Source organism: Capsicum annuum, chromosome 1, assembly GCF_002878395.1.
Source record: "Capsicum annuum cultivar UCD-10X-F1 chromosome 1, UCD10Xv1.1, whole genome shotgun sequence".
Taxonomy (NCBI): domain Eukaryota; kingdom Viridiplantae; phylum Streptophyta; class Magnoliopsida; order Solanales; family Solanaceae; genus Capsicum; species Capsicum annuum.
In genome coordinates, this window is record NC_061111.1 from 232,507,314 (window position 1) to 232,521,133 (window position 13,820).

The window sequence follows — 13,820 nt, forward strand, 5'->3', positions numbered from 1 at the left end:
GCACTGTTACTACATTCACTTCAAGGAATGAAGCATACTTAATGGTAGATATTTCGTAACTTTCACCAAAATTTTGGCTTTAGTCATCGTTATATCATCAATATGGTGCATTGAGATTCAAACTCAGCATCTTATCCATATAAAGGTGTCTTAGGACAAAAATCAATGTGACCTAAACCCAACATCTTATCATCATGGTGCATCGGGACTCTTAACCCGACGTCTTACCCTCTTAATGGCATGAGATTTAAATCCATCATCACACCTTCGGCCAATAACATATCAGGCCAAAGTATAATAAACTCAAACTTGATCCAATAACAATATCACCACTTTGTGATTATCAATATTCTTTTCAAACTTAATTAAAGAACACGAGTTAATAATATACTTATCTTATCATAAATAGTAGAAAGGTAAAATTCAAATCATGATGATCACATAGTTCTTGCGGTCTTGCCTTCTTCACTTTCTAATCCAATTTTCTTTTCTTAGCCTTCAAATTTAGAGACGATAGAGTCTCGTGTTGATAATGTGTTATGAAATAAAGATAAAATAACAATATCAAACTTAAAGAAAGGAGAGAATTTAGGAAATTTTAGTATTACTTTTGTTTTACTACTTTCATGCATCAATAAAAATGTACAAAAGGGTGGTCATTTATAGGGATAACTTACAAAAATTCCTGAATGTTTAAGTGTTTTAACATTTTATCCCGATAATTTATTTAATTACATCATATCCTGGTTTTCTAAAATTGTGATTCATATTTTATAACGTGATACATCTAGATAGTAATACATTTAAAACAGAATAGATATTTATTTTAGGAAGTAACGGATTTTGTTTTACTTTGTAGAGCAAATCACGCTCAATCGGTTACAAGCTGGATTACTGATATACACAAAATCAGCAATTCCTCTCTATCAACTTTCAAATTTGAAGCAAACCATATGTAAAGTTTTGAATTATATCAAAGAAATTGTTTATTTTTTTTCTCCAAATTTCTTATTAACTTCAATGGAGCTCATTACTATCTTATTGCATCATTTCGGGGTTTGGGTTTCAAAGATTAGGTACGATAACTATCGGATTAATGGTATTGTCATTCATGAAAAATCTTCGTACCGAGATTTAATGGGTGTTATTTCAATTCAATTGAAAATTGACGTACCTCTAAAAAAAATCCATGCCAAATACGTTGTTCAAGGTAATTCATCATCATTGGATTTCATAATGATATGGTTGTGAAACTTTTTCTTGAGATTTTAAAACATGCACCTGAATTTGGAATGTATCCACTGTGTATTACAACAGCTGATATTGTAGTTGATAGTGATACTTTCGACATGGATGATATGACAATTGAGTGTCATGATATTGTAGAGTCGTCTGGACTTGCAGTAGCTATAGTTGGTTATGTTGAATCTCTATTAGTTTTTGCTATGGGTGGTGGAAAAATAATAATTGATTGCAATAAAGGTGTTGTCAAGGTGAAACAAAAGTATAAAAATAAAGCAACTCTTGTATTGGTAATGCATAACTATACAATCAAGCACAGGTTCAATTTCTGAGCTGAGAGATCTGACAAACAGAGGTTTGATTTTAGTTGTTCATCATCAATTTTTGATATTATATTTTAGTGATACATCTAGAAAATGTAGTGATACATATTCCTAAATTACCCAGCATTGTTGATTTAAGTTTTTGTAAGTTAAGTTTTGTAATACTTTTATAAACGTAGATCTATAAATTGTGTTGTAGTTTATGATTCATATATTTATTTAGTTACTGTGCATTGCATTTTCTTGATAAAGCATAACAAAATTTGAGAATTTATTATATATAGGTGATTCATATGATTGATACACATGTTAGTCTTATATGTGTATAATGGTGATTTATATGGTAGATGAAGTATTTATTTCAATAAATGGGTGATACATTTAGTTACAGTATGTTGTACATGTAAATCCCATGTGATTCATTTGGTTGTATTTCATATAGATACCAAAATATTCAGTATATATGAAATCTATACCATAGATGAAAAAATATGATTAATTTCGATATTGTTGATTAATATTTAAAGAGTGTGGCATAGTGTAAAAGTAGTGAGATACATGTATACCTTATGTGATATATTTAATAACAAATTATTAGATATTTATATTTGTGATACATTTTATTTTATTTTCTTTCAGTTCTGTTTTGATATGCAAATCCCTGGAATGTAGTTGGTTATTCAAGGCCTTATGTAGGCTCGGTTCTGATACTTTCATAGTAAGATATTTCAAGATGAGCATACCCATCCATTAAAAAACAGAGTTTTTGATCAGCGGCATACAACAACTGCTTTTGTAGATGGAATAACGGCTCCAAGGTTATTGAACCATAAGAGATTAATCACACCAAGTGACATTATTAAAGATATAAAACGGAAACTTGATTTGGACATAGATTACATGAAGGCATGGCGTGCTAAAGAAAGTGCTTTGAAGATATTAAGAGGGCGACCAGCAGACAAATACAAGAAAATGTCTACCTACATATACATATTAAATTTTGTTTACCCCAATTCACATATAAGGATGCATACATCTACCGATAATGAGTTCTTGAATCTATAAATAGCACTACATCCATTTATTAGGGGATTTGGGTATTGTAGGCCTGTTGTGGTAGTAGACGGTAGTCACATAAGTGGACCATATAAGGGAACATTCATTTCAGCTAGCACACTTTATGGAGCAGGTATTGGACGTAGTCATTCTTTTTATATTTTTCTATCAAAATAATGTTGTGTTATATAAATTAGACATAATGATTGCTTGATGTTATGTATCAGGTTATATATTGTTTCTTGCATATGGGGTTGTAGATTCTAAGAATGATTCCTCCTAAACATGATTTTTCCAGTAATTTAAGCGTGCTTACGGTAAGCGCAAAATATGTGTGTAGTCTCTGATAGACATGAAAGCATAATCAAGGCTGTTATGTAATACTCCGTATGTTTCTAAGCTAGGAAGTGAATCATTTTTCCTATGTATGAAACCTCTTATCCTGTGATTCATATTTGAGTACATTACTTACAATGAGTGTCCTAGTGATAATATATCTTATGATGTGTTAATCATGTTTATATGAGTCACTTAGAGTAAGACAAGCTAAGAGCTTTTGAATCCATCAAGTTTTAGTGTGTGATTTCGCAAGAGTAACCTTTGAATGAGAATAACTTGATTTATATGTGATATTTTAGTATATTTATACCCACCAAATTGTATAAAATCGAATTATATTTCCAACGATACCAATTTCACCAAAATCCGATACCCGAGCAAGAAGTTATGGACTTGCAAAGTAGAGCACGTAGCCTAACAAATCGCATAAGGCTACTGGAATGGGTGCGCCATAGGTTATGCGACTCACACCCTAAAGTGTGCCATAAGGTGTGCGACGCATACCTTAGCATGTACCATAAGATGTGCAGTGCACACTCTAGCTTATGCGATAAGGTGTGCGACGCATACTTAGGATTCTAGCAACGAAAACACTTAGTTTTTCAGTTATTTTGAGGACAACTAAGTCTTTTGACACTCCTTACACGTCCCTAAACTTAACCTTATGAAATTTATAGCTCCTTATCACATTACAACCCTATTAACATCTTAAGTTCATTATCCAAGAGCACAATAAGATAAAAACAACTAGGGTTGCAAAATCAAGCTTGAAGGTCCAATCTTTCAACAATTTCATCACCATTAAGGTATGTGTAGTGTTCATCCATGAATTTCTTTCGTCCGTGGAGTTCAAGAATCAATCTTTAAATACTAAATTATGTTTTTTTATGGTGATATGATCATACTCATGTTGGTGTTTGCTATTTTTGCTATAGAATAGTGTTTTGATTGTATTTCATGAAAGTTATGATCATGTTAGTTGGAACCCATAAGTTGGTTGGTTTAATATAGTGTAAATTTATGAAACAAACCTATGTCTTAAAGAGTGCATACAAGGTGTTTGATAAAATGCCTAAGAAACTAGCAATCATGCAATATAGCTAAATTGTGACTAAGTGAAAGATTCATGATATGCCCCTATGTTCCAATGACTTTCATGTTGATATTGTGTCTCGTAAATGTTGTTGGATTGTTCATGAACTAGTCTTATGAGATTATGCCATGCTTACTTGCAAATCCTACTTATGTACAAGATGTATGATAACCATGTACTTCGTGAAATTTCCCAAGTTATGATATTATGGATTGCTGATGTTGATCATGTATTCAAGTCAGTCACGTGTGTCAGTTTCCTTCCATCGAGTCCTGGGGGTATTCGTACTCAAAAAATATAGTTGTGTTCCTAGATACATGTCATTTTATCACGATAATCTCAGTCAAGCCATGATCTATAGAACTCACTCAGTCATGTGACTCAGGAAACCTCAGAAATCTCATGATCTCAGCTAATTCTCAGATAGTAGTACTATTCCGTCAGTCAACAGAAGTTAGTTACTCAGTCCATGTACAGTCAGTTAAATTATGTTCAGTCTCTTCAGATGGGAGTAGAAGTTAGCACCGAGTGAACCCAAGGATGGAAACTCACCTGCCAATTTAAGGTGTGATTCTTAGCAGTCATCCTTGTATTCCAGAACTACGTAGCCAGCGTAGGTTGAGACATCTTAACCTGTCAGATTAAGGTTGATAATGTGGCTTAACCTGTCAGTTTAGGGTTCCCACCATTCTCATTTGAGTACTTTCCAGATAAGGGTCACTTACAGCTGTCCTTACTAGTGGCGCGGTATTGACACCCCTCCAGTCGGGGCAGAGACTGGACCCCAACTTAGCTATATGCGTTATTGGGACATGTCGGTTAAACAACTACCTCTCACAAATTCAGACTCAGTCATAGTAAAATAACTCAGATAGTTCTTCAGATATCAGTATACCAGGACTGTCAGATACAGTCAAATTTAGTTATGGTACAGAACTCAGATAGTCCCATCAGATTCAGGATTGTCAAGCACAGTCGCCCAGGTTATCATAACTACAAAATCAATCATGTTATTTATCAGTAAACCACATACTAGTTTTCAAAGCTAGATATCACGTAATCACGATCTCAGTTATTATGTATGCATGCTTGCACTCTTACGTTCATATCAACCAGTCAGTTAGCATTGTTCATATCAACTATCTATCGGGATGGTCCATGAATCAATGGAACTATCTGAGTTCCTCATAGAGATAGATGACTGTATCTGACAGTCCTGATTTCTGAAGATTGATACTGAAACTGAGACTGAATTTGAAACTGGAACTAAAACTGTGGGAAGTAGTTACTTAACCGACATGCCTCAACCTCCCACAGGTGTGGTCCAACCTATAACCCCAGCTATAAGGGTATCAATACCGTGCCACGGGTAAAGACCTCTCTTTGGTCATTTCTCTCTGATGAATAACCCTTACCAGGCAGTCCACCTAAGGCAATATAATAGTCAAATATTCTCTCTCTGGAGGTGACAACCTTTACTGACGGTGACTCCTGTATTCTGTGCTGGCTACACAGTTTTGGATTTTAGGGATTGCTAATAACAGCTCCATCCTCTCTCGCTGGCGGGAAGAGCTACCATCTCATCCCTCGCTCGGTGCTAGTTTCTACTCCCAACTGAAAGAATCTGACTGAATTCTTAACTGAGCACAAACTAAATTAAATCTAATACTGATCATGTTTCTCAAAAGATCTGACTGAGTTACACTGAGATCAATTAGTTCTATATCTGACGGGAAATGGTATTGAATCATGGTATCTAACTGATGATACAGAGCTTGAATATATTAATCGAATCGTTTCTGAGATTAGAATTGAATCACTTGAATACTATTAGATCTTAGCTAATTATAGGACTGAGGCTAGATTACTAGCGATACGGAGATTACTGAGATAACTGAGATTACTGAGCTTTCTTAAGTTCTGCACTTGTCTGAGGATACAGAGTTCTATAGTTCACCGAGTTCTGAGAATCATGGCTCAATTGGAATTATCGAGAAACTGACACGGGCTCTAGACAACAGCTCTATTGTCGGGTATAAATACCCCCAGGACTCGATAACATAAAAATAAAGCATAATCATTCTTGACTAGTCATCCACACAATCATTCACTCATCATCACAAGCATTCATTCATCATCACAATCATTCATGTATCATCACAATCATTCATGCATCATCACAGTCATTAAAGCATCTCACAATCATTAAAGCATCTCTTCAGAAATTAGGAATCATAACATCTATTCATCATCACAGTCACCAAGGGGTCACTTTAAGCATTTCAAGATCATAAACACATATTAGCGTAGGGAAAACATGCTACTAGATCATACTCCATTCAACAAAGTCTTACATCAAGTACTTTACACCTATCTCAGTCCTGATATATATATTTGGATATCACGTGATTTGGGAAAACTTCATACTATCATGTCACAACTTACTTGATAACCACTTGGCATGTATTAAAAGCTTAGCATATATCAAAGAGCACATAATTGGGGAATTTACTACTATCACATCTCCACTTATTCACTAGGGTCTTTCAACAAAACATTAGATATGCACTGGTTCCACTTACTTGGGGATTTCACACTATCATGGTACAATTCATTCACTAGGGCATTCCACGATACACATAGTTCTCAAAGTCTTGTACATGGAGAGGAGTGCATATAACAACATGCCATATGTCCACCGACCTAGCTTCATGAATATTTCATCAACCATAACACATAACAATATCATAGAAGTCATTATTTTCATAAGGGTGAAGCATGCATTTGTCATTTAGGTCACAATTTAACTACAATACATGATTTCTAGTCTCTTGGGCATTTTATCGAACACCTCACATGCACGACTTGGCATAGGTGTAATCATCAACATACTCACCATGAGCAACCAAATTTACATGTTTCCAACTCAAATAATATCATATATTCATACAAATCACATAATTATTCCATCTTGGAAATCATTCAATCTCAACAACAAGTACAAAATCCATTTACCACATAAATACCACATACTAGGTCCAAGGCTTGATAATCTTGTAGACAAACATGAATTACAACTCAATCATCGCAAGAACACCAATTTCAACTCACAAGAATCATTAAAATTCATAAATATAAACTCTTTAAGATTTAAAAAAGGGTACTTGAGCTTCTTGGATGAAAGGGACCCAAGAATCAACATCTACCTACCTTGGGGAAACTCTTTTCTTGAAAGCCTTCGGAAGATTTCTTGATTTCCTTTTGATTTCTCCCTTGATTTTTGGTTGAAGAAGAGAAGAGGGTTTGATTTTTTAGAAACCCTAATTTTTTTGGAGGAAGAGAAAAATGAGGCTGAGGTCCCTTGGCCTTGTATTTATGGAGGCTGAGAGGTAAGGGGAAAAGACCAAAAAACCCTTGGAAATTTAACTGAAAAATCCCAATTTTTTCATGCTGGAGCGACGCACCATAATTGCGCCAGGTCATTGGAAATTGGACAACTGAGAAACTGCACAATGGTGCGACGCGGTGGAAATCGCGTTACCATCTTGGTTGGGAACTGGAACTATACCGCGACACGGTGGAATCGCGTTACTGCACTGGAAATTGATAATTCTAAAATTAAGCCTTGTTGCGACGTGCCATAATTGTGGAGGCTCACTGGATTTTGACAATTGCCATTTTGGCTAGCTCCGCGATGCGCCAGTGTCAGGTGGCACACTGTCTCACTAAAATGGCTCTAACTCTTCACCCGAGTGTCCAATTTGGGTGAATTTGGTGTCGATGGAAAGCTTATTCAATGATCTACATGACAAAAAGTAGAATTTAGGACAATTCCACACGATTCAAAATTTTTCATACTTGGGAAGATATTTCTAAAACTTTTAGACTCGAATTTCCGCTTTACTGAATACGCTCTAAGGCTCAGACTGGAAGAGGACTTTGCGGGGTATTACACCACCCCACCCCAGCCCCCCACCCCTGTCCCCCAACCTCATCCAACCCCTCACTCCCAGCCTCCTCCCCAGCACCACCTTTAGTTTTTTTAAAAAATAAAATCATCTCAATTCAAATCTTTTCATTTTATTAAATTAAAATCTAAATTTGAAATCTTTTCATATTTTTTAGGGATTAAAATTTAAATTTGAAACATTTTCATATTTTTTGGGTATTAAAATTTAAATTTAAATTGAAAGTGAGTGATAGTGGATATTGAAAAATTAGTGAACTTCATGAATTAAGCTTGAAAAGACTTAAAGTTTTTGTGAATTTGTTAAAGATATTCAAATTTAAAAATAAAAAATTTCATTATGTTTGTATATATGAATTTATAGTTAAAAATTTAAATTAGTTGGAGAAGAATTTTAATTATTTGGAATGAATTTGATATTTAATTTGTGAGAAAAAATAAAAACATGATTATTTAAATTTTTCTACAATTTATAATTTTTTTATTTAATTAAATTTATTTTAATATTTAATTTCTTATGTACCATTTTAAAAATGACATGAAATTTAATGTAATACCTGAAAATGACGTAAAAGCTGACGTGGCAGATATAGCAGATGTGGAAGCTGACATGGCAGCTGACGTGGCGAGAGTGTGTTACACTCACCAAAAAAGTGTTTAAAATGTTGCTTTTTAGTGGGTTCAGGGGACTAGATAACAAACATGTAAGTAGAAATGTCCAACTTACAAAACTGATATAGTACAAGGGTCCATCGAATCATTTTGCCTATCTGAAAAATGTTGAATATGAAAAGTGATCATGAGTTCATGATCCAATAAATAGGGGAATAATGATGAATTCCAACATTGCAGAACATATCAACTCTCATCTTGCTAAGGCACATGAACTGACAATCTTAGATTTTCTTGAACAAGTCAGAATCTTATTTGGTTCTTGAAATCGCAAAAATAGAGACAAGTGTAGCTTTCTTGCGAAAATCTCATTGGGAGGTAAGTTTCAATAAATTATTCAATTGAACGAGGCAAAGTCATTACGTATGATGGTAAGTTATTTACTATTTATGTTACTGTAACAAAGTTGCTTTGCAATGTGTTTTATCTTTTCTGGTACCAGATATATCATAATGATACATCTGGAAATCAAATGTATCATTTTGATACATCTGAAAAATATGCCACAACTTGAAAACTCATTCTTTATACATAATTATTCTGTAATCTTTATAATTCCTATACTATGATGATTAACGTAACTGTACATTAAAAAATATTTTTCAGGTTAGGGAATCAATGAACTACATATACAGTATGTATGAAGAAGAAAGAAAATACATAGTTCGTTTGGATAATAGAACATGAAACTGTGGTAGATTTCAGCTTGATGAGATTCCATTCGCGCACGCTATTGCTGTTTTGAAAAGCAAACATGTAAAGAAAATAAAGCCATACTGTTCTGATTACTACAAGAAGGAGACACTAGTCAACACTTATGTGTTATGACCCGAGTCGAGGCCCTGGCCGCGACAGACATCTCAAACCATCAAGGCCTGAGAGACCCCTTAGCTTGTAATCATAAGCATAATCCATACATAAATCAAAGTGTGAAAGATATAAAAGTGTTCAATGGAAACTTATAATCCAAAATGTGTCTACAATATAAGAAAATACAACACTTCAAATACAATCTATGAAGCCTCTACTGAATACTAACTATCTAGGTCGGGACAAAGCCCCCAGCTAACTATAAACTGAATTAGATAAGCATATGAATAACATTTCTTCTGGGAGATGGATAGCTCACCAACTCTGCCATTTTCCCATATGAACTGCTGATGTGATGGGCCACAAGACTAAACCCCATAAATTGAAATATAGGGGGTCAATACATATGGTACTGGTACGTCGAACAATCCAAAAACAAAATATATTTTGTATAACATAAGTGAGAGCATTTCATAAAAATATGTCAGCATAAAACCATTGAAAATACATGGGCATAATTTTGATGAGCTTCAACCATTCTTGTAAAAACACTTACTCAACTCTTTGTATTACTTCTGAGTTAGGTGGTACACCCTACAAAATATGAATATCCACGGGCTATATGGGTCCATCCTTGACTCAGCGGCTAAGCCCTCAATCCGAATTTGCTGTAAGGATTGGAGTATCATGAAAAAGTATTCCTAACTTGCCGACATACCATGTTATCCCACTTGCCAAATAACATATATATAAAACTCGTATCGGCAAAACACGATTTCGAGCTAAGAATTATCTGAACTCAAGCCTTCTTTGGGTAACCAACTAAATCTCTTTAAGCCCAATTTTGGTTCTTTAAAACCATTCTTCATACCTTTGAAACATTTATCTCTTTCATGTCAAGGGTATCTCGTGATAGGATCGTCATACCTAGACTTGCAAGTCATATCATGTCATAACGTATCCATAGCTCTTTCATTCTAAAATCATGTAAATGGCCACCCAAAATCTTCAAACATTACACAAAAGAGTTATTATTTCAAAACACATGAAAACATTTACAAAATATTCCCTTTTCAATACTTTATCATGTGGTGGCCAATTCTTACATAAAACCCATACAATTCTTTCAATTAACACCATAAACAATTATAAACAAGAGAACCTCCCTCTCATCATATCATAATTAATATTAATGCATAAATGATAGTAAAATACTTCCTCTCAAGCTTTTAATCATGCATTTGAACATCCACAACACATTAAATCAAATAGGTATCATTATGAGAGAGGGATTTTCATAATTCATGCTCTCAATTCAATTCTCAAAATTCAAAACATATGTACAAATGAATATAATTCAACTTTATGGTAAAACTTCATGATAAACACTTACTTTCATCAAAATGGGTTCATGATGCATGCTCTTAAAACAATGTCTCAAAACTCATTACATACATAACTTTAAAGCTTTTTAAAATCGTAAAACCTATGCTCATGAGATTTAGGATAGCCCCACGTATCTTTAGTTTCTTACTTTAGTTTCTTAACTTGGGGATTAAACCCTAATCTTAATACTTTCTTGAAGGATCTTGATCTAGAAAATCTTGAATTCTAGATTACTTAGGGGGAAAAAATGGAATTCTTGTTCTTGGGGAAAGAGGAAAGGGTTTATTTGAGAGTACAATTGGGGAAGGTTGGCAATTTACGCCTTAATTGATGATTTTAAATTGGGATTGGAAGAATTGGGTTGAGGAAAAAAGACTCAATTGCCTCTCAGTCAATTAAATTCACAATTGAAATGTATTTTGAAGAGCCACCGCGATGCGATGAAGGCCCCATCACTATAGGCACGCAACACGATGCTATCACGATGAGGTGCTGGAATCAAAATCTAAACATGACCCAATCCTTATCCAAAAAATCCAAAACTTCCCCGAGACATTCTCCTTACACCCCTGAACGTGAATTAACTCAAAACCTAACACCTTGGGGTCGGAAAGATAAAAGAAATCCTCAAAGTTTAGGGGTCTTAACGATGACTAAGTCCCCAACACTTAGTGAAAACTTCACATCTTAAGCCCCTTAAGCATGTAACTAAAAGCTAAATTGAGATAAGAATAGTACTGAAAATTATAGTTCATGTCTATAAACATAGGAAAGACAGTTCAACTTTAGTCTGAAAGTGAAAAGTGTCGGGTGTTATATTATGAAATGCTACTTTGTCCAATGCCTGATAAACGAGATTGACATGTACCAACGGAGGTGTTGAAAAATGTGGTTTTGTCTCCAAAATATAAAAGACCACCAGGAATACCTAAGAAAGGAAGACAAAAGAAAAGTAGCAAAAAGTTTCCATCAACCTCAAATCATTGTGGAAAGTGTGGGCATGAAGGTCATAACAGACGCACTTGCAACTACTTTCCAAAGGAGATGTGACATTTTATTTTGAACTGAAATCTGAATTATTTATTTAGTTCAATATTTTGAATTCAATAATTTGAGTTAAATTCTCAAAAAATTATTTCATGAGATATTTTGTTTACAATGGAAGCAGAAATATTTATTAAGATCAATGTTTCTAATTCAATAATTTGAGTTAATTTATCAAAAATACATTTCATATTAATTTTTTGTAATTGATACATATTAAAACATTTATAAATGTTATATGATTCATATTAAGCATTCATGAAAGTTATGTGATTCATATTAGTAATGCCCGTTTTATTGTTAAGAGATTTTAACAGTTCTGGAATGTTAGCGATCAATAAATTATTTGCAAGTGATATATATTAAAACATTTATGAATGTTATGATTCATATTAAGCATTCATGAAAGTTATGTGATTCATATTAGTAATGCTTGATTCAGTGAAGACATTTTAACATATCTGGAATGTTGGTGATACACTTTCAACAAATTTTTTGCAAGTGATACATATTAAAACATTTATGACTATTATATTATTCATATTAAGCATTCATGAAAGTTATGTGATTCATATTAGTAATGTCTGATTCAGTGTTAAGACAATTTAACACATTTGGTATGCCAGTGATACATTTTCCTTGTTGAAAAAAGTGAACCATAAGTGTGATATGGTTTAAACTCCTTAACTAATTTATAAAAAATAAAACTAAACAGCTATATATGTATTTCACTAAGGTTCCATTCACAAAATATTTTAGTCAATATGAATCAAACATATGTATAAAATTCATAATAAACAATGACAAACACAGTCATAACATAAAAGATAGAATAATATGGTCGAACAACATAGGAACACTTCATTTCATAATATAAAATGACATGAAATTAACCATAAAAATACTGAATACTTAATACATAAAAACGATAGTCTTGAAATATCCAAAAAAATATAAAATATAAAAAGCGGTTATCATTTTGTCAAACAACAAATACTAGACAACTACGGCCCGACATATATCATCTTTATATTTTCAAATGGAATAAAGGTACGTTTAGGCCTAGGCGGATCTTGATTGTCACTAATATATCCATTAGATGTCTTGTTCACTCCATAGTCCTATAACAATGATGCGTATTTGGTACGATGCAATCATGAATCAAACTCTGAATAAGGTATTTGATGCCAATCACTTAAAAATTCAACATAGGCCGCAACAAACAAATCACAATCCCTGAAAAATAGAACAGTAGATAGTTTAGGAGTTCCAGTGATCACTTATAAAAAACATATATTTAAAAGAACAAATGATACATACAACATGCCGCTTGATTGTTGCACAATACCATCAACAAACTAAACATCAAATGTATGATGATCCGTCTTTTCCTTGTATGCTTCTAGTAGTGACTAATTCGTGCGTTCTTTCTTCTCAAAAAAATCAGATATTGACAAGTAAGTTGACAACATTTCAGCAAGCTTTTTTATCTCAGTTGCATGACATGTATGACCTTTCAACGAGTCATACACACAAATACATCTTTTCTTGAGCACTATGACTATCAACACCCAGTAAAATGATCTCTGACAATTTATTGTCACATACACCTCATCAACCAAATGTCATGGAAGACCTACTGGAGTGCATAGGCCTTGAATAATTTCACAAATTGATCTCTCTACCGAAGCAACTTTTATTGAACAAACTTTTTCATCATAAGAGCTTAGATCAAACTCAGATTGAGTTTGGTGATAATGAGTGTATCTGTCATGGATGTAGTTCTTGAATATGCAATTAGCGGTGGTATATCTATATTCATTAGTGGTGTCTAATTTTGCTTTCTTGCGAAGATAGTAGAATACCACATCGATGTTCTATATTGGAA